This window comes from Thermobia domestica, chromosome 15, assembly GCF_964235325.1.
Source record: "Thermobia domestica chromosome 15, izTheDome1.hap1.1, whole genome shotgun sequence".
Lineage (NCBI taxonomy): Eukaryota > Metazoa > Arthropoda > Insecta > Zygentoma > Lepismatidae > Thermobia > Thermobia domestica.
Genome location: NC_137468.1, coordinates 47349185 through 47376887, shown reverse-complemented (window position 1 = coordinate 47376887; position 27703 = coordinate 47349185). Strand labels below are relative to the sequence as shown.

The 27703-nt window shown below is 34.7% G+C and overlaps 1 protein-coding gene across 2 annotated transcripts in view; it reads right to left on the bottom strand.

Annotated features, from left to right (window-relative positions):
- The window catches only part of LOC145671020 (diuretic hormone receptor-like), a 1407723-nt gene that overhangs the window by 513319 nt on the left and 866701 nt on the right, over nt 1–27703 (bottom strand). The window lies entirely within an intron of this gene.

Genomic DNA, 27703 nt, shown 5'->3' with positions numbered 1-27703 from the left:
AGAGAGAGAGGGGCGAAGGAGGCAGGGGCGGATCCAGGGGAGGGCGATCGGGGCAATCGCCCCTCCCCCAGAAGAGGAAACTTTCTTATTTTATATATATAAATAAAACCCATCCCAAAGTTTCGAGTTCTTAAAAGTAGTAGTTTGGAGCTCTTAGCAGTATGACAACCCACCGCCCCCCCCCCCAGAAGTCGGTCCTGGATCCGACCCTGGAGGAGGCTACAATTAATGGACGATATAAAAGCAGAAAGATCATATGTAAAGACGAAGAGGTTAGCAGGGGACCCTGGAGCACGGAAGCTTCTCAGCTGCGGCAAGTGACCTGCCATTAAGGGCAGAATACCTGTAAAGATGATATTGAAGTGATTTGCAGTGCTTTTTTCTTTATTTTTTTAAAAAAAATCTTACTCATTCTACAATTGTATGATAAATATTCTTCGTTTGCTGTAAGTACGAGGGTCATTGCAACAGTCATGGCAACTATTTTTTTCTCGAAAATGGTAACGAATAAAAAATTTCTGAAATATGCAAATGGAAGGTTAGTTCATTTGTAAACATTATATGCAGGGAGATGAAGAACACACAGACCACCATAAAGATTATAGCACGAGAAAAAAAAAGAACAGAATTTTGTCGTTTCAAAAAAAAAAATGTGTTTTATTGTCAATTGCAACAGTACACAATAGTACAGGGCAGAAACATGTACCTGAAACATGTACATAAAAATGACCTCGAAATTCGATGGTGGCGGAACAGTGGGCATTTTTTTCTCGCACATTGATGGCCCATTTTGACCCACTTCCAGTAACTCACAAACTAAACGATACGAAAGAAACGACCTCGAAATTCGATAGTGGCGGAACAGTGAGTCATTTTCATCCCACCTTGTAGGCCCATTTTGGCCCAATTCCGGTGACACACAAAACGTGGAAATAGGCGCACAAAACACGCACAAACGAATGTAAAGGAAATGACCTCAAAATTCGTTGGTGGTGGCGGAACAGCAATTACTTTTTCCGCCATATTTGTAGGGCAATTTTGGTGGTGACGCACACCACCCACTTCCGGTGGTGACGCACAAAACGTGGGAATAGACGCCCCAAACGGCACAAAACGATGTGAAGGAACCGACTTCAAAATTTGTTGGTGGCGGAGCAAGTTAATGGCGCTCCATTATTTACATGGCTTGTGTGAATAACTAATTAACAGTATCGATTATTTTAGTTGTAATACCCTCCATAAAGTAGGAGATTAAAGAAGTATGAAAAACGTACGGACGGAAGTAAGTTTTCTATGCTATGCTACTCCCAAGTGCTATTGATTTGTAAAACCTGAACCATACATAGAAAGTATGCTACAGTATGATATAGGAAGCAACTGAAAGAATCACGGGATTAGAAGAAAAATGGTCTTTTGATACAGAGGCCATAACTTATGCTGAAAGGGCTGTGACTCATGGTGCCCCCTGACATTACGGAAGGGTTGAGGTGGTCCTCAAAAGCGGCGTGTGATCGCTATGGGCAGCGATGTATGCTCTGCAACGTACTGCTATGCTATTCACAACGTTGGTAAGGAGTTGTAGTGTGGTGTTCCATTACTCCAACAGCACTATTAACAAAGGCTGAATGGTTCTTGATGCATTTGGATATGATGCCAGGTGTCTCCCCATAGCAGTCTAAACACGCTCGATGAGATTCAAATCAGGGAAACAGATAGGCAATCCACTTCAATCATCGAATATACTTCTGTTCCACACGGAGAGAAAAATATAGCGAGCTTATCAGGAAAGCTAGATAGACTCAGGTTACAAGTTACTTTTCTAGCTCTGTTTCTGCCACTGCAAGAGAGCTCCAATCCCAGAAAATCCGCTTTGTGATGCAGGTTTTCAGGACTTTGTACACAACCAGTTAAAGTTATCAAAACACATAACCATGATTTTCTATATCCTTCACGTAAAGACGAAGTACATAGATGATTTCTGTATATATGCGGTAGTACAGATTGGTATTAGCTAAGCAATAAATATATGTAAAGCCTGATACAAACAATCTTCTCTGTGATACAAAATTCTGGTAAATTTTGCCTCTCCGGATATTCTAGATCAGTGGTTGAGCGTTCACCTCCGGTGCTTGGGGTCACTGGTTCGATTCCAGCTCGCGCCGTGTGGACTTTGTGGTGGACAAACACCGTGCTCTTGGATTTTCTCGGGGTTCTCCCACTTTCTTCATTCCACCATTTAACTCATTTCTCATTATCACCGTCTCCTTTAGCCTAACCGGCATAATCGTGGGACGTTAAACTTAAAGATTTCATTTTTTTTATTTCAATATTTTAGAAAGAAAATTGTTTTCTATCGCCACTCTGTTCTATTCTAATCAATGTCAAAACCGGATATTGCACATTCCTATCACTTCCAGCTTGAATACAGAATTAAGGGAGGAGATAGAAATTATTCACGAGCTATTGAATCCATACCAGGAAACTATTTTTCGCTACATCTAACCTTTTCTTCTGATACTTGTCAACAAAGGGACGGATATAAGGATTCCTCATACTAATGATACCGTAGGTTGGATCCTCATTATTACTTTTGATGGAAAGAGAATATTGCAATTTCTGGAATATGTTCTGTGTTAGATTTTGTATTCGCCTTCTTTAGTGTTCATGCAAAATGTCTGAAGCTAGTAACACAATAGCCAAAGTTGCAACATTACATGATATTATGTCCAATCACAAAATAAACAAACAATGAAAAGAACTCCATATTAATTATCAGAAATTGTTTTCCTTGGAATTTAATTAAATGCAATGTCACGCAATATACTAATAATCTACAAGTCAGCCGTAAAACCATATATTAACAAATGAATTTATAATTATATTGATTTAACATGATTGATAATTAATATTATCAATCTAGCTATATGTTAACATAAGCTAATATTATTCAAATGAATGCAAATACTTCTGGGACAAAACATGAAAGGAAAAAAAGAGAAAAACTAACATAAAACTAGAGTAATTATTGACTGCCGTTGAACAACGAACTTTAAAAGTTCGTTACTGAATTCTCTATATATGTCTGTCTCTTATTTGCGATTTTATTCCATTTTCTGTCTTCCATTCGGGAACTATCTGAGAAAGGGCATCGGCAGCAAAAACTATCTGAGAAAGGGGTGGAATTTTTCGCGTCCCTCTTACCGTTCTCGAGATCTTGGCCAAAAAATGTCCGATTTCCCAAGATTTAAGGAGGCATATCTCGGGAATCATAAGTTATAGAAAGATGATACTGATCAATACTAAAGAGGATGGTGAACATTTTTTTCACCAAATAGTAACCGGTTGCCATTGTCCAAGTGACCACTGGTTTGACCAGTGGCCACCAGTTGATATCGGTACCATACTCTTAAGTGTTAATTAATGCCAATATCATCTATCTACCACTTACCGTTCTCGGGATATAGGCCAAAAAATGATTCCTATTTCGGGAGATTTAAGGAGCCATATCTCGGGAACCGTAAGTCGTAGAGATATCATATTGGTGTTGGTCAATACCTAAGAGGTTGAATGTTTTTGTATCAAATAAAAACCGCTGGCCACTTGCAAACTGACCACTAGCTAATTGACGACCGTGTCCCAGATATTGGCCAAAAAAGATTGAATTTCGGGAGATTTAAGGAGCCCTATCTTGGGAACCATAAGTAATAGAGAGATGATATTTTGTGAGAAAGAGAAGATGATGCAGATACAAAATTTACTTTTACAAGTAGGAACAATCACAGTTATCCTTCCCGCACCGCCCCTTCATTCTTTTTAAGTTCGTTCTGGCAATGATCTTGGAGCATTCTCAACTGGTTTTAATGTTAGATTGCTTTAGTCTTTAATGGCTACAAAGCAGATTATTCCCTTCGAACCAGTAAATAACATTACGGTAAATCCATTACAAGAGTTTGAATTCTCTCGAATTGAAGAACTCAACATGCATGTACATCGTTAGGCATCATAAAGTACAGCTTGAAATACTGAAGAAACGAGAAACGATAGCGATATACAGCTTTCGCTAAACAACAATATCAAATGGTGGTCGTCAAATGTGAGGATTTGATCAGTTAGATTGGTTTGCTTAGGCAGACTGATGTAAAATCTGAAGGTATCGTACAGTATGGAAAGTATACGCAAATGGAGTATCAGAAACGAAGTGATTTTTTTTTATATAATGGAACGATAGACAAAAATATGAATAACATGAAAGGGCATACGCGGAGAAATATAACGCTGTTTGTCCCATGCTTCTACTGCTCATAGTAACGGAGATACGACCATACTAATAGCTGTAAACGGGAACACAAGTGACCCACTTGATTTCTAGTACTACAGTACGTATAATCTGTAAGAAGTCATGGGAAGAGACGAAGAAGTACGAACGTATGGCCTTCGAGAGGAAGGAGAAAACACGAGACATCGTCAGCACCATTTATTTTATAATGTACGGAACGTAATAACAATGAGCATGACAGTATGTCGAAGACCTATACAGACTGACACGTGCAATGAACGCAAATCTAGTCTGTGAAAGTGATGATATATAAAGGGAGTGATATTTTTATGTACTTTATTCACAAATCACGCATATCACATCCACAGCTAACGAACTGTATGATTAAACTTATTTTACTGATTCACCCAGATATCATGGAGGAACGAGAAATAAGACTTAACTAATATTTTAGATGTTACTTGCTTCAATTCTTGTTCAAGTGTACATGCGTTAATATGATAAATATAACATGCTTTGTTCATATGTTAATATAATGATTGATATAATACTTAAAGGTTAGTACAATGAATTACTTATCTTAACTTGTTTCTGCAGTAATTGTTGCTTGCTTGCTGCTTAACCACATGGTTGCTTGCTAAACCATCATACTTTGTCTTCGGTCACACATAAACTGAGTAGCACTTTAAACACTGTTAAGAACATGTAAATCTTGTATATTAATGAACATGAGTGTTTGTCTAAAACCTATGAATAAATATGCTTTTCTGAAACTATTAATGAATATGCTTGCCTAGTTGCACTTCACAGCACATTGTCAAATGCACAGACACAACTTGAATAGCACACTGAAGGCACTGTTGCCAGCCAATGCAAACACAACTCACAAAAAACTCACCAAAAAATCACTAAAAGAATCACAAAGAATTCACTAAACCACTAAACTATATACAAAAAATGAAACTAATATGAATAAAAATAATGCACATATGCAAGCTTATCCAGAAAGTGTATGTTCAAAATTGTGGTTGTCCGCCACGATACAGACATCGAGGCGCACACGCAAAGATAGTTCCATAGAATGTTCCATAGCATGTAGAATGACCCTACAGGCTCTGTAACGCGTTGTTGCGTATCATCTGCTATTTCTGTCACATCCCGGTAAACAATTTCTTTGAGATTCCCCCAGAGAGAAAAATCTAACGGCATGAAATCTGGAGAACGAGCCGACCATTTGTTAGGCCCTTCACGTCCTATCGTCCGATTGGGAAACATATTATTCAAACCTACTGTAATGCGTCGTAGAGTGTAAATTGGGCACCCATTGTGTTGTTACCCATTTCCCTCCTTGTCTGAAACGGTATGCTCTCTAATAGTGTTGGCATTTTCTAAAAAGTATATGTATTGGTCAGCATTCAGTGTCCATGTATGGAAAAGTGACTCAAGGAGATGTTCACCCACCATTCCACACTAGACGTTAATACTCCTTGGTTGTTGACGTTCCACTTTGCGAAGATAATGTGAATTTGTTACAGGTCAATAGTGTGTGTTCCTTAGGTTAACGTTTCCATGATTGGTAAAGGTTGCCTCATCGATGAATAAAATACGCCACAAATTTGAAATGTCGTGTCGTAACAACCATGTGCAAAACCGAACACGATTCACAAAATTATTCCCATGTAGTAGATAAATAAAAATATGGTATGGGTGAAATGTATGTGCGCAGAATACGTAATACACAGGAATATATCCCATCTCCACTCTAATATCTGTGTTAATGGAATATTAATTGAGAAAATACTACGCAAAACAAATCAAACTCCTTCATATTCTGTACACACTACTCGTTTCTAACAACTCAATAATAACAAAATTTTTCAAAATAATACAGATAATATAAATAATACAATTTAATATTTATACAGTTATCAAATTATGATTTCTTTTCAATATCTTCCACGTAGTGTACAATTATGTTTCCTACAGTTATGTTTCTTAAGAAGAACACAGATTATATGACTATAAGAAGATTCTAAGTAACGATCTAAGACAGTTATGAATATGTCTATATTAAATATATTCAATAGATGGCTTACTTTCCAAGAAATGTAAATTTCTTAATTATCCTTGCATTATTCACTTAAATATTCAGAAATGCCATAAGAAGCATGCTAATATATTCTCGCACTACCCATCACATTCCATTAGTTTCAGTAAGCAACTTGAGATGACGATAGTTATCGGAGTTTTACAGCGTGCACAATATATTATCTGTATATTGATAGTTATACTTTCAATAGGACTTGTAAACTATAGGTTAGTGTAAGTTGGTGTTATTCTCTGGTCAGCTCAAATAGCTCAGATGAAACGAGAATACATTGAAACAGGAGATGTCAGAACTGACAAGTTGCGCACATTATTTAGAAATCAAATTTGGTAGAGTTAAAAATCGGGACAAAGCACTCGACTTCAGCGAAACTGTGCATACCACTTGAAGGACCTATTCATACTAATTACAAAGAGCTGATCAAATACCTGTACGGCTGAGTACTGTTTGAGAGATTCAACTTGAAAGTTTATATGAAGAAATGAGTATATATGCATTTAAACACGTTAAATACAAGATTATTAGTAACAAATATTATCATCGGAGGTAACAGAAAAAAACCTGTTTTGCAATAACTAACGGGTTTGTTTCTTAAAATTAGTCATTATACTGTTCACAATAATGATATATTAGAGATGAATATTGATCATTGTTGTTCTGTTCTTTGAAGAAATGACACAGGCAAAATACTTCCTTGCACCATGAACATTTTATAAGTGCAATTGCGTTGCATCCGTCAAGGGAACAATTCGTATAACCAAAGCGAAAAGCAAATTCGACAGGTGATTCAAAAGATATATTTGTTCGGTAACCTACTCTGTGGAACGCAAACTGAATCAATTCAATGTATTGTGCTGGTCGGAACTGATTCATTAGCATGGACACGAACTTTATTTGATTGTTTCGTTAGTACATCATAACGTCCGGATGAAGAAGTTTCATACTATGTATATACAAATTTCCTGCTATAACCTTTGATTAGCAGGAATCCAAACACATCTAATGGTTTCGTACAAATAGTGTGCAGTTCTTTGCTATATTCTCAACCATTACATCTTTGCCATCCGTCATCCAACTTGCAATGGACAATTTGTCTGTGAATGAACCCCAGTGATTAAGCACTAGCAAGTTCAAACCATCAAAACTGCATAATAAAGTAGGTCTCTAGGAAGCGCGATCGTGCATTTAAAGTTGAACTCTCGAAGAATTCTCAATTGCACAGGAATTTTATTAGCTTGTTGTAATTCGCATGAATTGGTCTTTCAAATAGCATGCTTAGTTTCTCTGCAGGCGAGTGCTTTATACCGAACTTCCTTTGTGAATAGCTTTCCTTTCCTCAAGGTTCCATCAATGAGTTGTTCTTCCATATTTAGGTCTTCCTTATCTCTCCTCATAGACAGGCAACGGCGCCGACTTTCCAAAATTTATGTGGGTGCATATCAGTGGTGGGATGTGTTATATGTTTTAATGGGAGTCGATATTTTTTTTATTGATTTCATTTTAGATAAAATCTTTTGTGAACACTGTCATAAAGGCTTGGACGCCTTTGCGCAAACACCTTTGAAAGAAACAATTATGTTTTAGAGGTTAGACATTTTAACTTCCATCTAAATGTTTTAATTGCATATTATTTTTTGATAATGGAAGTGAGAAGCATTTATTTTATTTTGTTTCTACCAAACTAAAACTCTTGTGCGTGCGGCGCACCCACAAGATTATTTGTGTGGGTACTGGAGCCCCGGAGCACCCACGTAGTCGGGGCGCATGTGGATATGTTGCTAATTGAAATCCAGCACGCCTCGTATAACGATACTGATGTTTCTGCGGCGATATACTTAGCCGAGATAAAAATACTTTTCAAAATAATGAAACATATTCGTAAAAATGTTTAACGAAGTGAAAGATAGACAATGCTCTCAATAAAATAGAACAAGACAAAAATTTCTAGAACTCAAATTTGTGGCAATTACATGTTTGATGTACTAATTTCCAACTTCGACCATCCTTTCCAATGGTTTTGTTCAACGTCCCTCAGGTCATTTTCTGCTTGGTTGATGATCTTTTGCGTCGACGTTCAAAAGTACAGGCAACATAGATTGAGGTACAAGCGAGGTAATGATAGGAATGCATATATAGGAAGCAATCTGTTGTTTTGTTACTTAAGAAATGTACATGTAAGAACAACACGACAGAAAATAGGAATGCTTCCTTGTCTGTAAAGTAAATGATCAAAAACAAAAATTTAAATGAGACTTCAACATAGATTTGACGTACATAATTCAGAGTTCATAATTTCAAACGAATAAAGATTGTAATTTCCACTAAGTAAAATTCAGTATGAGATGTAGCAAAATTTGAAACAAAAAAGAATATATTAATAAAAGTATCCTAACTAATTTTAACATTTAAAAAACTATCGTAAATACTTTGTACATAACCCCTTCACATCCTTTCACATAAGAATCTATCATTTTCATGAATTGTTTCTTCATAGAGAGCAATTGGAGTTCTCGTGAGCTGGATACTATTACCAATTGCATCCAAATATTGAGTCTGGTATCCAATTTCTTTATTCATACATACATCCATCATTCTTCATTATTCTACCAATCATCAGTGGGGCCACGGTGGCTCAGTGGTAGAGCGCTCACCTCTGGTGCTTGGGGTCCCGGATTCGATCCCAGCCCCCGCCAAGTGGACTTTGTGGTGGACAAACACCGTGTGCGTGGGTTTTCTCGGGGTTCTCCCGTTTCCTCTTTCTTCATTCTACCATTTCATTTATTTCTCATCATCACCGTCTCCTTTAGCCTAACCGACATAACCATGGGACGTAAAACTCAAAGATTTCTACCAATCATCACATATGAATCGATTGAGAAATTTCATCTTGTTCATTTTTACATTCACTCGCCTTGCACAATGTAACGTTCCTGGACAGTAATTGTCACTCTGTGGAGCATATTTTAAGAAGGTTTGCTTGGAAGTCTGATAAAGTTTGACCGTTAAATGTGCAGAAAGTAATCAGCTCATTAGAAACAACTGAATATAAGGCGATCTCGGTTATATTCAGGATATTAAGGTTTTTAAGCCTTCCAAGAAAAGAAAGGAATCGTAGGAGTGCGTTGGATGTTAATATGTATTAAAGAGAATACATTTTATAAAGTACGAAGTATAAAGTAAGAAGTGTATATATATATATATATATATATATATATATATATATATATATATATATATATATATGAGAAATAGGTAGAACCGCAAGAGGCAGAATTTAACAATTTCCGGTTCAGCATTCATTGCCATAGAACAAAAATGGTACGAGATAGAGACAAGTGGTTTTCGGGAATCGATTCATTGTCTCATGAGAAGATTCAATTTTAATCGTACTCGCATCTCTCTAGCTAAACAGAGGTATGAGAACCTTAGTACTACTTCCGTTTTGAATATTGAACTAGCGGTCTCGGGTTCGATTTCCGGTGGGGACACTGGGTCGAAAAAGTGTAAACGTTTATTCAAGTCAGCCATGCTGAGTGAGTTTTCCTCATTCTCAGCAGGGAAATGCCGGGATTGTACCTACCATAAAGGTCCCAGGCAGCTTCCTTCCTTCCCTTTCCTCGGATACTGTGATTCCCAAGGGACGTAATCCCTCATACGTGACAGGATAACATAGACATTGCTGCCGATAGCCCAGAAATCTAATTCCTAATCCTAACCCGTTTTGAATATTTATCTCAGACTAAAATTCTTATGAGGTAGCGACAAGCAATATTTTAGAATGAATTTATTGTATAAATAATAGATTCCATCTATACAGAGAGAAATATCGAGTGTCTTTAGAAGAAAAATCCGTGGATACTAGTTACATACAGTTTTTCTGGCGCTGCCCCTGCCACGGCAATTGAACAGCTTTATGTATTGTGGAGCAGTTTTTGTCTATTGCATTGTAAAGAGTAGAGCCAGGTGATCCTAAATAGTGCATACGCACTGCTTATCTTTGTACATATCTTTGTACATAGTACTATAAGTGCAGATTTCTTAGACGATGCTACAGACGGCTCTCAAATTTCTCAGACGATAACTCTGATTTCACTGGTTGTTGTTTATTTTCGGCCTGAAGGAAAAATCTACATCGTATATAAGAATGAGACTGTGCAGTCTGTACAGAAGCAAATAATATTGATCAAATTACTTAACCATGATTTTCTGTGACCTGCACATGTCGACGGAGGACACGTAATTTTCCGTCTATATTTGCGGCTATATAGACTGGTCTTGGTTAATCTACAAAACTGTTTGTAGCCTGGCACAGAAAATATTACGGAATACTGCTAAATTTCACCTCTCCGGATTTCCTAGACAAATAAGCTCCTTTTCTCTCAGTGTAATAATTCAACACGGAATTTGTAGAAATTAACCTTTTCCAGTTAATTGCTATAGAGCAAAAATGGTAAGATAATATAGTTTCAATATTTGTAATAGGCTTAGTGTTCCAAAAATAGGTTTCATTTCTTCCGTTAATCTTCTATTCATCCCAGAAATGGTAATACAGTGAAACCTCTACTAACGGACACCTCTATAAAACGGACACCTCCGGTAACGGACATATTTTGTAATCCCCAAACACTGTAATAGGAAAAAAACATATTGGCAAACCTCTCTAAAGCGGACATTCTCTAGAACGGACACGGACAGTCTTTTCTGTCTTTTATATGTATTATTTACCTCCTTATTACGGACACTTTCTCCAGAAACAAGTTGAAAAATATAGTAAAAATACATTTTTTAGTAATTCATACATGTGTCATCAACGAAGCATTGCGACAATATTTTGCCTCCTCAACTGTCTGCCCAGCAACCCAGACAGAATCTCTGTTTAAAAACACTCTGATGTCCTTTGCCTGCATTCCACTACCACTCAACTTGTTTTAGACACAAAAGTGATTGACAGTTGCCTGCCGTTTGGGATGACACGCTATGCTACTGTCTCGCTGGAATTCCCAACCAAACAGAAGACAAGTTTGGTATTTTTTTGCCCGCGTGTACGCATATTGTCTGAAAAAAGACACTACTGGGCTACAATTAACCCACAAATTAGAGCGACATACTGAAAATTAGTAAGGAGTGATAAGTGTAAAGCGCAGAAAACTATAACATCTTATTTCCATGTTGTGCCTCGAACATAGAGTATTGGAATGGTGGAGGATAATGCAGGTACAGTAACATTTTTGTAATATTCGTAAATACATGATTCATGCGAAAATATCTTTTTCTAATTGTATATTATCTTCTTTAGTAATTTACGTAAGAAAATATTGAAACCTCTCTAAGGCGGACACCTCTCTACAGAGGACAATTATTGATTCCCCACGGCTGTCCGCTTTAGAGACGTTTCACTGTATTAAAAATTTCCAGGCTCAACACTCATCGTCTATTGAAAAAATGGTAATAAATAGCAACAAGCTTTTTTTTCTTTTTTTTAAAAAAAATATGGATTCATGATCGCAAAAATATGTTTTAACTCTGCCATTATTCTTATATTACAACCGAAAGTTCTAAAACACCAATTACCACTTTGGGTTTTAATATTAATCTCCTTAAGGAAGAAAACAATAAGAAATGTCGAGTACGGTAATGGCTTTCTGATATGGATTCTACGTCCGAGAAACAGGTTGTATATGATATTCCTACTCTATTGCAACTATAAATTTAGTTAACTGGTTCATATTAATTTTGGTATCTTAAATAACTTAAAACTAGTAACACAAATCCCAGAGCAAACCAACGTTTATTTAAAAATAATAAATATGTAACAGTTTCGCCAATTAATTGAATATATTGGCGAAACTGTTACATATTTATTATTTTTAAATAAACGTTGGTAAAATAAAATAATGTAAACTAACGTTTATTTAAAAATAATAAATATGTAACAGTTTCGCCAATTAATTGAATATATTGGCGAAACTGTTACATATTTATTATTTTAAAATAAACGTTGGTAAAATAAAATAATGCAAACTAACGTTTATTTAAAAATAATAAATATGTAACAGTTTCGCCAATTAACTGAATATATTGGCGAAACTGTTACATATTTATTATTTTAAAATAAACGTTGGTAAAATAAAATAATGTAAACTAACGTTTATTTAAAAATAAAAATATGTAACAGTTTCGCCAATTAATTGAATATATTGGCGAAACTGTTACATATTTATTATTTTAAAATAAACGTTGGTAAAATAAAATAATGCAAACTAACGTTTATTTAAAAATAATAAATATGTAACAGTTTCGTTATTAATTGAATATATTGGCGAAACTTACATATTTATTATTTTAAAATAAACGTTGGTTTGCTCACCGATTTGTATTTCTAGTTTAAGCTATAAATTTAGGTTTACCACTTCCAGTTCAGTATTGAATTTTGCATAGTTCGGAAGTCCAGATAATTTGTTTTGTTTTTCTTTTCTTTTCTTTCCTTCTTTATTTTTCTATATTGCTAGAAAAGGATTTTAAGGCGGCTCAAAATGCTAATTTACCTACTGACAAAAACTTTGAGGAATTTCTAGTACCATTATGGCCTTAGAAGAAACTATTTGTGGAAAAGTAAGGAACAAATACGAAATCACAATATCGAAAACTACAGAAACTGATATATATATTGTTTAAAATGTGTTACTATTTCAATTGAAATTACAAAATTGAATAATCACCAATGGGCTCACATTGTATTCCTATTTCAATATTTAGATCTATTAAACAAGCATGGCCTCCATTATAACGGAATTTGTAATTTATTGCTAGGTATTGATAAAATTTCACATGTAATATACTCCTAGTGTTGCCCAAAAAATAAAAAAAAAAAGATTATGAAGGTTTATGTTTACCGCTCTTAAAACTGACATATGAATTTAAATCACAGGAGCAAAAAAAGAAGAGTTAGGCCTATTGAGAAAGAAATAACAAATTAAGAATTTGTAATTACATGATTAACGTTTAATAAGGAAAAAATAAATGCTTTTGTTATAAAGAAATTTTAAATCCTAATCAAGCTAAATAATGCAATCTCTATTACAGTAATATAATGTAATTGTCTAAAAATTTAACATGATATATTCCTGTTATTGTTTTATAAAAATAGAAAAAAACTTGTAATCTTAAGATGCCTCCTGCCATCTATTAAACACTTTGCATAATAGTAGAAATTCCATTATAAAGTATCCAGTACGAGATTTTGTCAGTGGTACTTCTAAACATATCATTAATTATGTATATTGAATTATTTTGCTTTTAACTTCTCAAAGACGTACCTAAAGAAAAACTAGTGAAAAGTATTTTGCGGTATTAGATTGTAACTCATTCGCTTATCTTCGCGACCCTCATGAAAGCTTCTCACGACCCTCAGGTTGACAAACCCTGCACTAGGCAATATAATATAACGGTAAAATAATGTTATAAAATATCGAATAAACAAAGCTCAAAATTCATGGTATTTAGTAACTGATGCAGAAAATATCTTCTGTTTCTTGCATTTCTTTCTTTTTATTTTTTTATTTTTAAATTAAATGCATTCATTTTGTATCCAACTGAAGAAAAAAACCTAATTTAAGTATAAGTGCTTTTTACAATTTCTGATATATACGCTCACTCGAAGGCGATAAAATAACGAAAGGGAGAAAAATTAAGCCGTTTTTATTCAGTATGTGTCGTAAACAGAATATTAAGTAAAGACTAATTTGAAAACAAAGAAATAAGACTTTTTGTTCTTGTACTTCATTACGGGGAAACCTAACGCCTCATAGATATAAACTTATTCTTCACATCTTATACACAAACATTACACGTACACTGTTAACGAGAAATATAAATTGTGCTCTGTAACAGTGTTATGGTTCAGCATACGAATGTGGTAGAACACATTTGCAATTAGATGTGTTTCAAGAATTTGAAAAATTGAGATTTTTTAAAAAAAAATTCAGTGTCATGTTACGCTGCATTTAAAAGTTTTATAATGCTGCTTGATATATACCGTATTTTTCCTAATTAAGACCTTTCCTATGGTTCGTTTCTTAATCTTTGTCATATCTTAGAGAGTGTGTCTTCAAGGAGTCTGGCCTTCAGAGATACGAGATCAGTATTAACATTTACGTATATCTTTACAAAAGAAAGTTCAGAATGCGTTCATTAACACACGATATTTAGATAGTTATTTAAATTTCTTTATACTCCGGATTCAGAGTTGGATAAAGGCAACAAGGGCTGGGCTTCCCAATATACCGTACTTCGTAACTTACCATATAGGCCTATTTGTGTAGTTTCTCAATAAAGCTATACATGTTTAACAAGGTAATGATTAATGTAGCATGAAAATTTGATCTTAGACTTCATCTATACTCTTCTGTTATAAAATCAACTCTTCTGCTATCTAATTATACGACTTTTTTTCTAAAAAAATATGGATGGAAGTATTGTAGAATTACTTATCGTCTTTTCGGGTGTATAATAATGCCCATTCAATACTACACAAACGTAGTGGCATGTGGTATTAGACCCCACCGTCCAAAAAGTTGATCCCCTCCCAACAAAAATTTCTGGGTGCGCGTCTGGACCTAGATGTGATGCTGGTTTGATGAGAGTGACCCCGCGTAGCTAAGACTCTCAGAAACATTCCACTTCACATAACAGTTTCTGCTGCCCATGAATCTGTAGAAATACCAATCAGTCACCGAAAGTTACAAAACACGAACATCTATCAAGTACGTTCAGCTATTTGCTGAAGCACAATAATTTTACGATGATATCATTTCTTGGCACAAATTATGCCAAGCAGACGACTGATTACTTTGTTTATGGACTCCACTGTATTTGGCTTATTTAATGAATTAGGGATTAGTTTATTTTAATGTAAAATCATAAAGGTCTCACTTGCAGATTGAATGTTTCACGAAAATTTTCAATCGATATTTTGAATTACTTTATAATACTATTATATGCTATAAGTGATATGTAATGCATGCAGTAATAACAATTGTGCGGTCAATATCAAATATTTCTGGAATATTTTCCATACAGATCCTATGGATACACTACATCTGTGGAAAACAAAGCTAAGTGAATGATTTTTTAAAAACTTTTCGTACTCTTCCATCAAATCACCCTGTCAACTAGGATTAACATGGGAGGGCCGCGGTGGCTCAGTGGTAGAGCGTTCACCTCTGGTGCTAGGGGTCCCGGGTTCGATCCCAGCCCCCGCCAAGTGAACTTTGTGGTGGACAAACACCGTGTGCGTGGGTTTTCTCGGGGTTCTCCCGTTTCCTCCCACTTTCTTCATTGCACCATTTCATTCATTACTCATCATCACCGTCTCCTTTAGCCTAACCGGCATAACCGTGGGACGTAAAACTCAAAGATTTCATTTCATTTCATTTTAGGATTAACATGTAAAAAAAATTGAAAACTATATACAGTAAAAACACTTACATAATATTTTTAGTGTTTCCCGAAATTTTGAATTTCTTGACAGTTCCTTTCTCTGCTAATCGACTCATTGATTAAAATCTACGTATTTCTCGACTTCAGAGGTGGGGCAATCACACTCCTATCCCAACCAAATGACGCTATGGCGTATGGAACCCAGAGTTTTAATGCCGCGTTCACAAAAGCTCTCCACTGACTTCTATCTTTAGTCAACTGGATCCAGTTTCTACTTTTTATTCCTATTTCTGAGATATCCATCTTAATATTGTCCTCCCGTCTGTGCCTAGGCCTTCCCAATGGTCATTTTCTCATTGGTCTTCCAGTTAAGAATTTGAAAGTGTTCCTACTTTCTTCCATCCTGGCTACATGACCTACCCACCTGGAGCCTCCTAGACTTGATGACATTAACAATGTTTGGTAAACCATATGAATTATGTAGTTCCTCGTTATAGTTCCTTGTTGAAGTTTCCGCCATCCCCCATTCCCGTTCCTCTTGAGTCCGAATATTCGTCTCAGGATCTTGTTCTCAAATACTTTCAGTCTATGTTCTTTCCTTAGATTAAGTGACCATGTTTCGCAACCATAGCCAACAGGCATGATTATTTTAAGCTTCATATTTCTCGACAGAATTCGCGACGACAAGAGATTTTGTACTGAATAATAGCACGAATTCCTTTAATTTAGTGGACATTTAATTTCTTCGTGAAAATGGTTTTCGTTTGTTAATATTGATTCTAAGAATTTGAAAGTATCCACTTTATCAAACGTATCAAAACACCAAATGACGCTGCTGTATTAAATTCTTAATATAAAAAATATGTTGCTACTTTCTCTTTCACCAATGTACTTTAACTAACTCATGTCCCTTTTGTAAGTTCAACACACTAAACAACATTAAATTAGCACGCTCAAATTGTCAAGGGACATGTTATCCAAATAAATAATAGAGGCTGCGGGTGAAAGTGATTGCAAATTATATTCATTTCGCTGGTTCTTCATTCACAATTAATTATGCACTACAAGCAATGTCGCGCAAATTTTACTCACCAACTAGTTTCAGAAAATAAGAATATACTGAAATGTTTCTTCTATATTCTCTCACCCTTGAAAATACCCCTGAATTGTATTTGCTGACGAAAAGTAGATATTAGATGAACTCCCTCAAACAAAGAAAGTATAATTAATTAAAATCAGGATGGGTATACATGGACTATTCTTGAATTTATTTTTTTTAAATAAAATTATCTCACTATTTTGTGTCAAAATAATACTGTAATAAGTGATGTAAGACAATGATCATTGCTCCTCCTCCGCCATTATTTAATTCAGTATTCCTAACCTGGAGATAGTCAAGTGTTAGCAAGCGAAGCGCAAGCTACTGTCAAACCGTAAAATCACGAGTTAAGCACCACTTGTATTACCAATCACTGGAAAACTTGATGGACGCTACGTGTTTGACCTTTTGTTTTTCTTATTTCTATTCAAGATGTATATGGAATTGAAAATTTAATAAATATAAAATGGTGATAATATACTTCTTATTATTAGCTTAGTATTACCTATTATTAGCTGAAATGCCCATTCTTCACACCGGGAGAATGGCTTTTGTGGAAAATATTTGTACAACTTTACCCCATTCACATTTCAATGAATGAATATGTAATTATAACAGTTCTATAGCATACACTATTTTTTTTTACATAAATTTTGAATCCTCTTAGGATACGTTCTTTAATCGAAATAACATGATACAAATCGACCTTCATATGGATACTAACTATTTCCATAATTCATTTCAAACGGGAAACAGTTTACCATAATATTCATTTCAAACGTGTAAGCACTTTTCCATAATTCATTTTAAACGGGTAAGCAGTTTTTCATGATGGATCCAAAAACAGACGTCGATTTCAATGTGGCGCAAAAACTATAGAAATTTTCGAATTTACCCCCTTAAAACTATAATTTTGGAAAACGTTGGGACACTCTCCTCTTACATTTTTTATGACAAATTTATATGACGAGTTTCATCTACAACGATATCGGGTTTTGTGATAACGGTACATAAAAATACACAATCTGTCATGTGAAAGAAGAAGAAGAAAAAAGAAATTATATGTTGTTGATTCTAAATAGCAAGAAATAATATGTAATCTCATTCGTTAAAAAATATATGTTGGTTTTATATAATGTAATCTGCATATATAGTTGTCATAACAACTGAAAAAGAAACTAAATAATTAATGGAGTCTTGACAATCAAAAGGTAATAGTGATATAAGTTGTCGTGTATGATTTTTTGTGATTCGGCCGTGTTGATATATTTTAAGAATTACACGGACTGTGGGCTAAAATATAATACAATGTTTGTTGTTGTTATACATCTGGCTACCTTTGGCCGTACAACGGTACTCGTTTACAAATTCCGTGCCAATGACGTCACTGTGAATGACGTAGTAAGCGATAGCAGGGTACTCTATTTGAATTTAGAAAGAGCTATTTTCTGGGTTTGGTGCAAAAGTCAAAACTAACAAGATCTAGAGGCCTTTGTTCTTGAATTAGTTGCTATCAAATTCGGGGTTCGAACTCAAAAAGTTTAAGCAAGAACATCGATGGCATATAACTGGAGAACAAAAGATCTCCACATCATAATATTACAAATGCATACTAATGTCACAAATGTCTACTACCATGCCAAAATGAGTTCTACTAACCGAATTTAGTGAATATTTTTTTGTGAAAATATTACTATGTACAAACTCCACTTTTGATGGTTAATAACTCAGGAACCAAAGAGCTCACTCTACCATATGTGAAACGAATGGAGTCTTTGAAGAGCTTAATGTATTATCTTGTCCGTTTTTGGCTTTGAACTTATTGGCAATCAAATCTGAGATTTGGACTTCCTAAGTAGTAAGTCAAAACTCCTATTTTCAAGATGTATAACTCAAAAACCAATAATCTGTACACCATACTATTTTATATGTTTATTAAGCTCATAAAGGTCTTCTACCATGCCAAATTTGGTCAAAATCGGGTGAATTGAATCACGTTCGTTTTAGCGAAATTTCTTGGCTTCACTGAAATATTAAATCAGACTTCGATGGCCAATAACTCGAAAACCAAGAATCTGCAAACCATAATATTTAACAACACCTTTCACCATTTAAGAATTGGCCAAGATTGGATGGATCTTATTGATTGTCACTTATTAAAATTTCTTTATTTCAATAAATTAAAATCTAAATTTGCTGGCGACTTAATCGAGAAGTAACAAGTGGATACCATAATACTTCATACGTGTACTGAACTTGTCAAGATCTGTTATCATATCAGTTTTGTCAAGATTAGATTAGTATCGTCGATAACATGCCATAAAAGAAAATCGTATCACTAAGTCCAACTTTAAACTCGATATGCAATAATTCAGAAAAAGAAGGCCTGCACGCAATAATATATTATATGTATTCGAAAAGCTCCTCCAATTCTTTCAACATCTTCATTTTACTCAAGATCCGATGATTTTTATCGGTTCCCAAAATGTCCTTGAAGATTTTTTTTAGAAACGGAAAGTCAAATGATAGATGACTCCAATACAATATGGCTGAAAAGTAGATAAAAATAAAAAAAACCTCCTAGAGTGTGAGATACGGTGGCTTAATAAGTGATTGCTTATCTCTAGTATGAGTGGTTCCACGTTCAGTTCCAGGCCATATGAATCCATATGAATATGGACTGGTAAAATGTGTTCGTTGCTTTTCACGGGTTCTCCCGTTTCCCCCCACATTACTATTCCACCAATGTTTTCATTAAATCATCTCTCTCCTTTAGAATACAGGATAAAACTGGGACGCAAAGCTAAAAACAATTCTTTTTTAACTCATAAAATTCCTACAACTTTGGAAACATTCCTTGTTATGCTTGTAAACTATGCCAAGTGTAAGTATCAAAATTTTGGTATAAGGCATACGTCCATCTGACTATAAACAGAGCGATTTTTTCGAATCGATTCAGCGTCCCACGCATTTGCAGCTACAGCGTGAGGTAAGAAGGGAGGACAATTGCCCCATCTAAATTTTCGAAAAGGGTTTTGATTCTTCGAAATACATATCGAAACATATTAGATTTGCTTACTGAACCACTACAGTACTTAATGAACTTCCTGGTTCTAAGAATAGATTCCATTTCCTCCATTGGTCCTCCATTCAAGCAGGAATTCTAAGAAATTAGCAATTTCCGGTATCAACATTCATCACTATAAAAGTAAAACGATAAAATTAGGGGAAAAATGTTTTATGGATTCATTCAGTAGCAAACAAAAAGTTCCATCCTATCCGTTAATCTTTCTATTCAAAGCATAAGCCACAGAAATTAACAATTTTTGTTTCAACGTTGATCGCTATACAGCTAAAACGTAAGGTGACAAGCGGATTTTTGGAATCGATTCAGTGTTCCAAGAATAGATGCTATTTCATCCGCATATCATGTATTCAAACCAGAAGTGATAGAAATTAACAATTTCTGATTTCAATATTGATCTCCACTGGAGAAAATCGTTGAGAGATAAAAACAAGTGATCTTTTGGAATCCACTCAGCATCTGAAGAAAATACCCTGTTTGTTTTTCTGCATCTCTCTACTAAAACCGGAAGGGGTAGAAATTTACTACAACTTATAGTTTACAATATCCATCTTCATAGTGTATAAACCTATAAGAAATAAGATAAGTATTTTTTTGCGGGGTTAATCAATTAATTGTGCCAACAATAGATTCCAGTTATTATATTAACAATCTATTAATTCGGAAGTAATAGAAATTAGAAGCTTTTATCACCATAGAGTGAAGACGGTAAGATATGGCTACTGGTGGTTCTTCGGAATTCGTTCAGCTTCCCAATAATAGGTTTCACTTCATCCGTTAACTCCTTATTCAAACAAAAAAGAAATGATAAAGAGTTAACAATTTCCAGTCACAAGATTCATCGCCTAGTAAACAAAGAAACTAATAAGTAATAAGATTTTTGCATTTAAAAAAAAATATGGATTCGGCACTGCAAAAATGTGTTTAATATCTGACTTTAATCCTATGTAGCAATTGGAAGTGGTACGAGTAGGTATCAACTAATTTCTGGTTCAGGGGTAAAAGTGAGCGGTAACGCGGGAGGATGCCCTTCCCCTACATCCAAAATATATCTGTAGCGTCCCTCCACTTCCTAAAAAATTACAACAGCGAGAGATAGGTATGAGGAACGGCGTGACGTCATCCGTCTCCCCACCTTTTCAGACCCACTTTTACCCCTGTCTAGTTTTAATATTACCCTTCTTAGAGCAAAGACGGTAGGCGATAGTGATTAATGGCTTTCTGATATCGATTCATCGTTCGAGGAACAGGTTCTATTTTTGATCGAACAATATTGTAACCAGAAATTTATAAATATACACATACTACTCCAGTTTGTTTTGTATTCAAATAGTTTGTAAGTCTACCATAGATTCAAACTGTAAAACGAAACTTTTTTTTTTGTATAAGGCTACAAAGGGATTTAAAAGCGCTTCAAAATGCAAATTTCCCTAATGTCAACTTATTTCTTTTAGGAATATCTAACACTGTTATAGGCTTAAAAGAAAGAGTTTTTGAAGGTAAGGAACAAATCCAAAATAACAATATCGAATACAAACGAAATGGATATACAGTGTTTAAAATATGTTACTATTTTCATTTAAATTACGTTATTGAACCATACAGATTGTGCTCACCTTCGTGCATTCCTATTTTTATGTCAATTTTTACACCCATGAAATAGATACTGCCTCCGTTTTAACTTGTATTTCATTACATAATTCCCAGCGTCTCTACAAATAAATAGCCATAGACTCATTCATGAGCCTTCCATTAATTCCATAAGTAAAAACATGATTAGTGTTTAAACGCAAGAAAATAATTTATTTTGTCATATAGAGAAGAGAGTACTATTAATCTTGGACAAAATAAGTAATATAATGTCCACTCTTGTAATGTAATGCAATTGTCTGAATATTTAACATAAATATTTCATTAATGTTCACCTAACAAACCAATTTTAACTTTAAAATGGCCTTTGTCATCTATTAAACACTTTACGAAACACTGAAAACATACTTGTCAGTACTTACGTAAACTGAACTATACATTCTTTCTCTATCCTGAAGACTTACCTGAAATAAAAAACGAAAATAATAATAAGTATAATTAAAGAAAGTAAACATACTATTGAATTGTTTTATGTATTTACTAGTATTATATAAATATTGCATTAATGTATTTGAGTTTGCTATGTAAGCCTAAATAATGCAGGAATTGCATTGAGACACGAGTTGAAACCAGGAGCGTCATTTACGGGGCAAGAGGGGGCAATTGCCCCCCCATACATATACTTTAATCGATTGTCTACTAATATACTAGTACAAAAAATGAAAGTCTTATGTCGATAGTGCTCTTGCCCTCCTTAAGCGAAGTCTGAAATGACGCTCCTGGTTGAAACTAACATGTGTCAAAAACATGTCATAAAATAGTGTCTGGACTCGGAAAGTGTAACTCTTTCCATTGGAAAATCCCTCTCTACCAGTGATACCAACTCGTGGGGAAAATCTCATTTTATAGAATTTATGACATTAATTTTCCGAATAGGGATAAAGGGAATCTTTGTCAAAATTGATAGCATATACAAGATTTTCCATATATTTGTTTCAAGGATGTCAACAAAATTCTCTATGAGCGGGAAGTAGGCTGATGACGTTTGAATCAAAGTGTAATCAGTGTTAATTGCCAAATTTTAATATTGGAAAGTGCATGTTAATGTGGAAGTGATTTATTCAGTAACTTGTGAATTTTCAAAAATAAGCAGCAAGAATTGTAAATTATACTCTGAAATTTTAAAAATAATAATTAATGGAAGAAAGTAAATTATCAAAGAAGAGACAGACAATTTCTAAAACGTCGCAAACGAAATAAACAGTGTTTCTTTCCAGACATGGGAGGCACTGCTCCGGAAGCTATGAGAGTACACCATACGGAGACCAGAACAATACGTCTATAATATAATAATAAGTAGAATAGCACCATGTGAAAGTAATATGTGTTCCTCTGAATACTAAGTGTGCCCCTGGGAACAGTTTTTTCCTGAAAGAAACTCTGGAAATAACAGGAGAATGAAGTTTGTCTAGTTTCATTGTGTTCACTAGATCATTATGATACAAAAACGTGCTAGAAATACTGAATTCTGATATCAAAAATATACTTGTTTTAATCAACATTTTGAATAATCTCTTTTAATTAAGAAAAAATACTTTTTCATCAACTATTTAATAAATTTAGATCAGAATTTACGAATATTTCACTCAAATATTGAAGAAAGTAAATAACATACAGCAGTTTTATCATATCTTATAAATTTTGAATTTTTTGTAATTAGTATAGAATGTGGGGAATTTAAAAGCAAAACGGGAATTTCTGCCTTTCAAGAAGGGATTTTTATAAAGTTCCAGATTGGCATCACTGTTCTCTAATCCGTTAGTCTCGATACGAAAATTCTAGCGTATCTAGTCTCGTAAGCAATGCTATAACCTTTACAACTTATAACAAAATACTTTGGTTTGTGTAATATTTACCTGTACCTTGGGCAGAAAGTACTCATACATATGCACTATACTTAGTAGAATGTTCATTTCTTATTAACAAAAGAAGAATGTTTTTAATATATGTAAGTGATTATTATGGGATAGTTGTTGATATGGATATGTTTTATGGTTACCTAGTCAGTGAGTTTGTGTACTTAACAGTTTAAAGAAAAGGATATTTAAGTTATATCAAATAATAAACCAGTTTAACACCATTTATAGACGTTGTCATATTTATTAAAAAAGGTGAGATTAATGGTATTTAAATATCGAAGCTAATATTTTTAGATAAATGTTCATGAGAATCTACAGCTGACATGGGTTTAACCCCTACCACATCAGCCGCGATTAGTTTAAATTCATACTCGTGTATGGTTCCAATAAGGTACACTGTACAGCACAATCGTGATTATGTCCTGTATTATTGTTCTGTACAGAAATTACTTCAATGCCTGGATCTTGATGCGAAGTGCCATCTCTTGTCCTTCCATTACGTCTATCCGCGTAGTTCGCTGTATTTCTGGAATTTCGCCATACATTACGTCGATTTTTAAATCTATTTTGACTATATGGTCTAATATATGAATTGCTACGATTAATTAGGTTAGGCGGATTCTCTACATAACCTTGTCTATTTGGGTCATTTTGATTGCTAGAGTATACTCGGCTTAGGTTAGGTTCCGTAGTATTCACACTTCGGATATTTAAATTCCGAACAGGCACCAAATGATCTGAATTATTCTTATTTTTACCTATTCCTGATTGTGGATTCATGGCATGGTATTGAGTTTCGTAGCATTGGACAAGCATCAATAAATGGCTGAAACACATACACTGTGTGGAAAATAAGATCTGTTGCAATTTAAATGGAAGCAAATTTCGAATCGATGCTATTATTCTCGATTCCGATTGCAAAGGATTAACGACCTTTAATTCGTTGTAGACATTTACAACAAATTCTACAAGAGATTTGTGCAATCGAGGATTGAAGTGTTGATTTCTAAGGGTGGCATCTCTATTTGCCAGCAAAAAGTCATTTTCATAATTTGCGATCAATGCCGCTTTGAATTCCTCATATGTAGACTACTAATGTGATCACGTATTGCTTTAAACCATAAGGAACAAGGTGGGAGTAATACATGGGGTATTAATTTCATATATTGTGATCGTTCGATACACATTATATTGCATTCGTCTTGGAATTTCTCTAAGAAAGAAGTAGCATTCTCATTACACTTACCACTGAATTTGCTCATAGCTCGGATTTCACTCATCTTAACACTTAATTTTACCTTCTTTTTCTCATTCCTTGTTCTTGTTGAGTGATAGTTCCTATCCGTGACGTGCTGTGTCGTGACACCATCTATGTTTCGCTCATCAGTGCTTTTCGGACAACTTTCTTCTAGTATAATATCTTCATCAGACCCCGGCGAAGGCGAGTTCATCTCTGGTGAGTGGGGCAACTCAAAGCGATCACTACCCAAGTTATTACGGTAAATGTTGTCTTTAGCCTGTAACGTTCTAATCTCTTCCTGAATAGTAGCTAACAACTGTGTATTTACACGTATGTTATTAGAGTTGTTGCTGACCTGGATCTTTTGCTGTTTAATGGAAGATTCTATTACTTCTAAATCTTTTTTTACAGCACAGATTTCTTGATTTTGGTGATCATGCTTTTCCTGACAATCATCGGATATCTTTTTTAACTTTTCCTCGAACTGTGAGGATATGTCGTTCACCACCTGGACAATTGTTTGTTTCGTTTCATCTGATTTCTGTTCTATCCGTTCTATCCGTCTACTTAATTCTTCATATTGCTTGTTAGCTTCGTCAAACTTCAGTTCTATCTTCTGTTCCATGGTCTTGTTAGATTCGTTGAACTTCTGTTCCATGGTCTGGTTAGATTCGTTGAATTTCTGTTCCATGGTCTGCTTTAATTCTTCATTTTGTTTGTTAGCTTCGTTGAACTTCTGTTCCATGGTCGTGTTAGATTCGTTGAACTTCTGTTCCATGGTCTGCTTTAATTCTTCATTTTGTTTGTTTATCTCGGTAGACATCTGCATTAATTGTCGCTGTAAAGCTAACAAGATATCTTCCGATGTCAATCCTGGTGTTACACTAGTCTCATCGCTGTCACTAGTATTTGATTCCTGCTGCATTGTTTCGTTGACCATTTTTCTTATGATTACTTTACCACTTCGCAAAATGGTTAAGTTCGTATTCATTAAATGTAGTATAAAAGTAAATTCAATCTTACTCTTCTTCGGGAACTGAATTTACAAAGTCCCGGGTTTCGGCAAACCAAAATTTTTATAACGACTTATCAAAATGATAATCGTAAACCTGGTTCGTTTGCTGAGATAAAAATCCGAAGTGGTAGTAGTATTTCTTTGGCATAAAAATATTAGCTTCGATATTTAAATACCATTAATCTCACCTTTTTTAATAAATATGACAACGTCTATAAATGGTGTTAAACTGGTTTATTATTTGATATAACTTAAATATCCTTTTCTTTAAACTGTTAAGTACACAAACTCACTGACTAGGTAACCATAAAACATATCCATATCAACAACTATCCCATAATAATCACTTACATATATTAAAAACATTCTTCTTTTGTTAATAAGAAATGAACATTCTACTAAGTATAGTGCATATGTATGAGTACTTTCTGCCCAAGGTACAGGTAAATATTACACAAACCAAAGTATTTTGTTATAAACTTCGAGGTTTGCTCTGTGGTTTGTGTTTTCAAAAACAGTGATAATTTCAGGGAGAACCCGAGAGGTAATTTTCTCCCCAGAGCTACAAAATTCCCTCGGAGCAAATCTCCGATGGGATTCAATAAGAAGTAGATGTGTTTTGGCAATATTAATTTAATCATCTGCATTTGAGCACCTTCCGGAAGAACTCTTTGATATCACCACTGCTTAAAAAGTGTCTGGGGGAGGGAAACTGGCATGTCTATACAAAACGTAGTTGGTAAACGTAATGAAAATGAATTTACACATTGAATTAGAATACACTTTTGGTTTTTAGATATTCAATTGTCTTGTTGAAATTTATTCTTCCGGACCCAATTTGAAAGTTACACTTACTGTCAAGAAAGTAAGCATACAGTGACGGATATAGCCTTGGGCTGAGATGGGACCTAGGCTACCAGTCTTTTGAGTGACGAAAGTAATTTAAGCTATTATTTATGCATTTTTAAAAGTTTATAGCAAACTCATAATATAGGGTCTACCTACATATCATAGTATGGATTCTGTCTAGCCTTTCCAGGTTTTATCTTCTAGATACGGCACTGTAAATATATAAAAATATTACTCAAATGTGAATTCAAAAGCATCAAAATTCCGGAACTCTAATTCCTAGCTGTCCACGAGATGATACATAATTTTTGTGTGAGACAGTAGTATCTTTTCAGATTTTACCGGAAGAGGTGGGGTGGCCAAGATGTTCCACCGACATAAGAGTTTCATGTTTTTGCTACTATAGATCTACTAGTATACAATCGGTTAAAATTTTATACTAGTATACAATCGACTTCTCTAAAACTAAGGTCATACCCTCCCCAAATGACGCCCCCTGGTATGAGACATAAGACAATACAAGAACTATTCATTGAGTTGATTTTGAATTTAACGTCTCGTTCAGCAACGAGGCTATATGAGACGTGGACCTACTGATTAACGTGGAATCCGAACCACATGAGCTACCGCCGCGAATCGAACCCGGGTCTCCCACGCCATAGGCGTGTATGCTAACCGCTTAGCCAAAGATGAGCTCTACGAACTATTCAGTAGAAACTGATACCGTTTCCGAGACGAGACATCACTTTTACATCTCTTCGAAAAGAAAGTGCTTCAATTCTTGTATTGCAGGGCAACGAACCATGGTTTTTCGTATATGGTCGCAATCGTACTTTTAAGTTAACTGGTACGTTATATCTATGAGTTACCAGTTCTTTTCGTTATTATACAAGTACTATCTTGCTTGATTGATTTGATTTTAATATTATTAAACGGCAAAATGTATTTCATTTCATTTTGTAGAGATGAACAGACAATAAGCTATGGGTAAGTTGCTATAATCTTTAAGAACAACGTCAAATTATGGCAAAGGAATCGAGCCATAGAAAAATTGAGGAAATATACTGTTTTCGATACCTGTAACC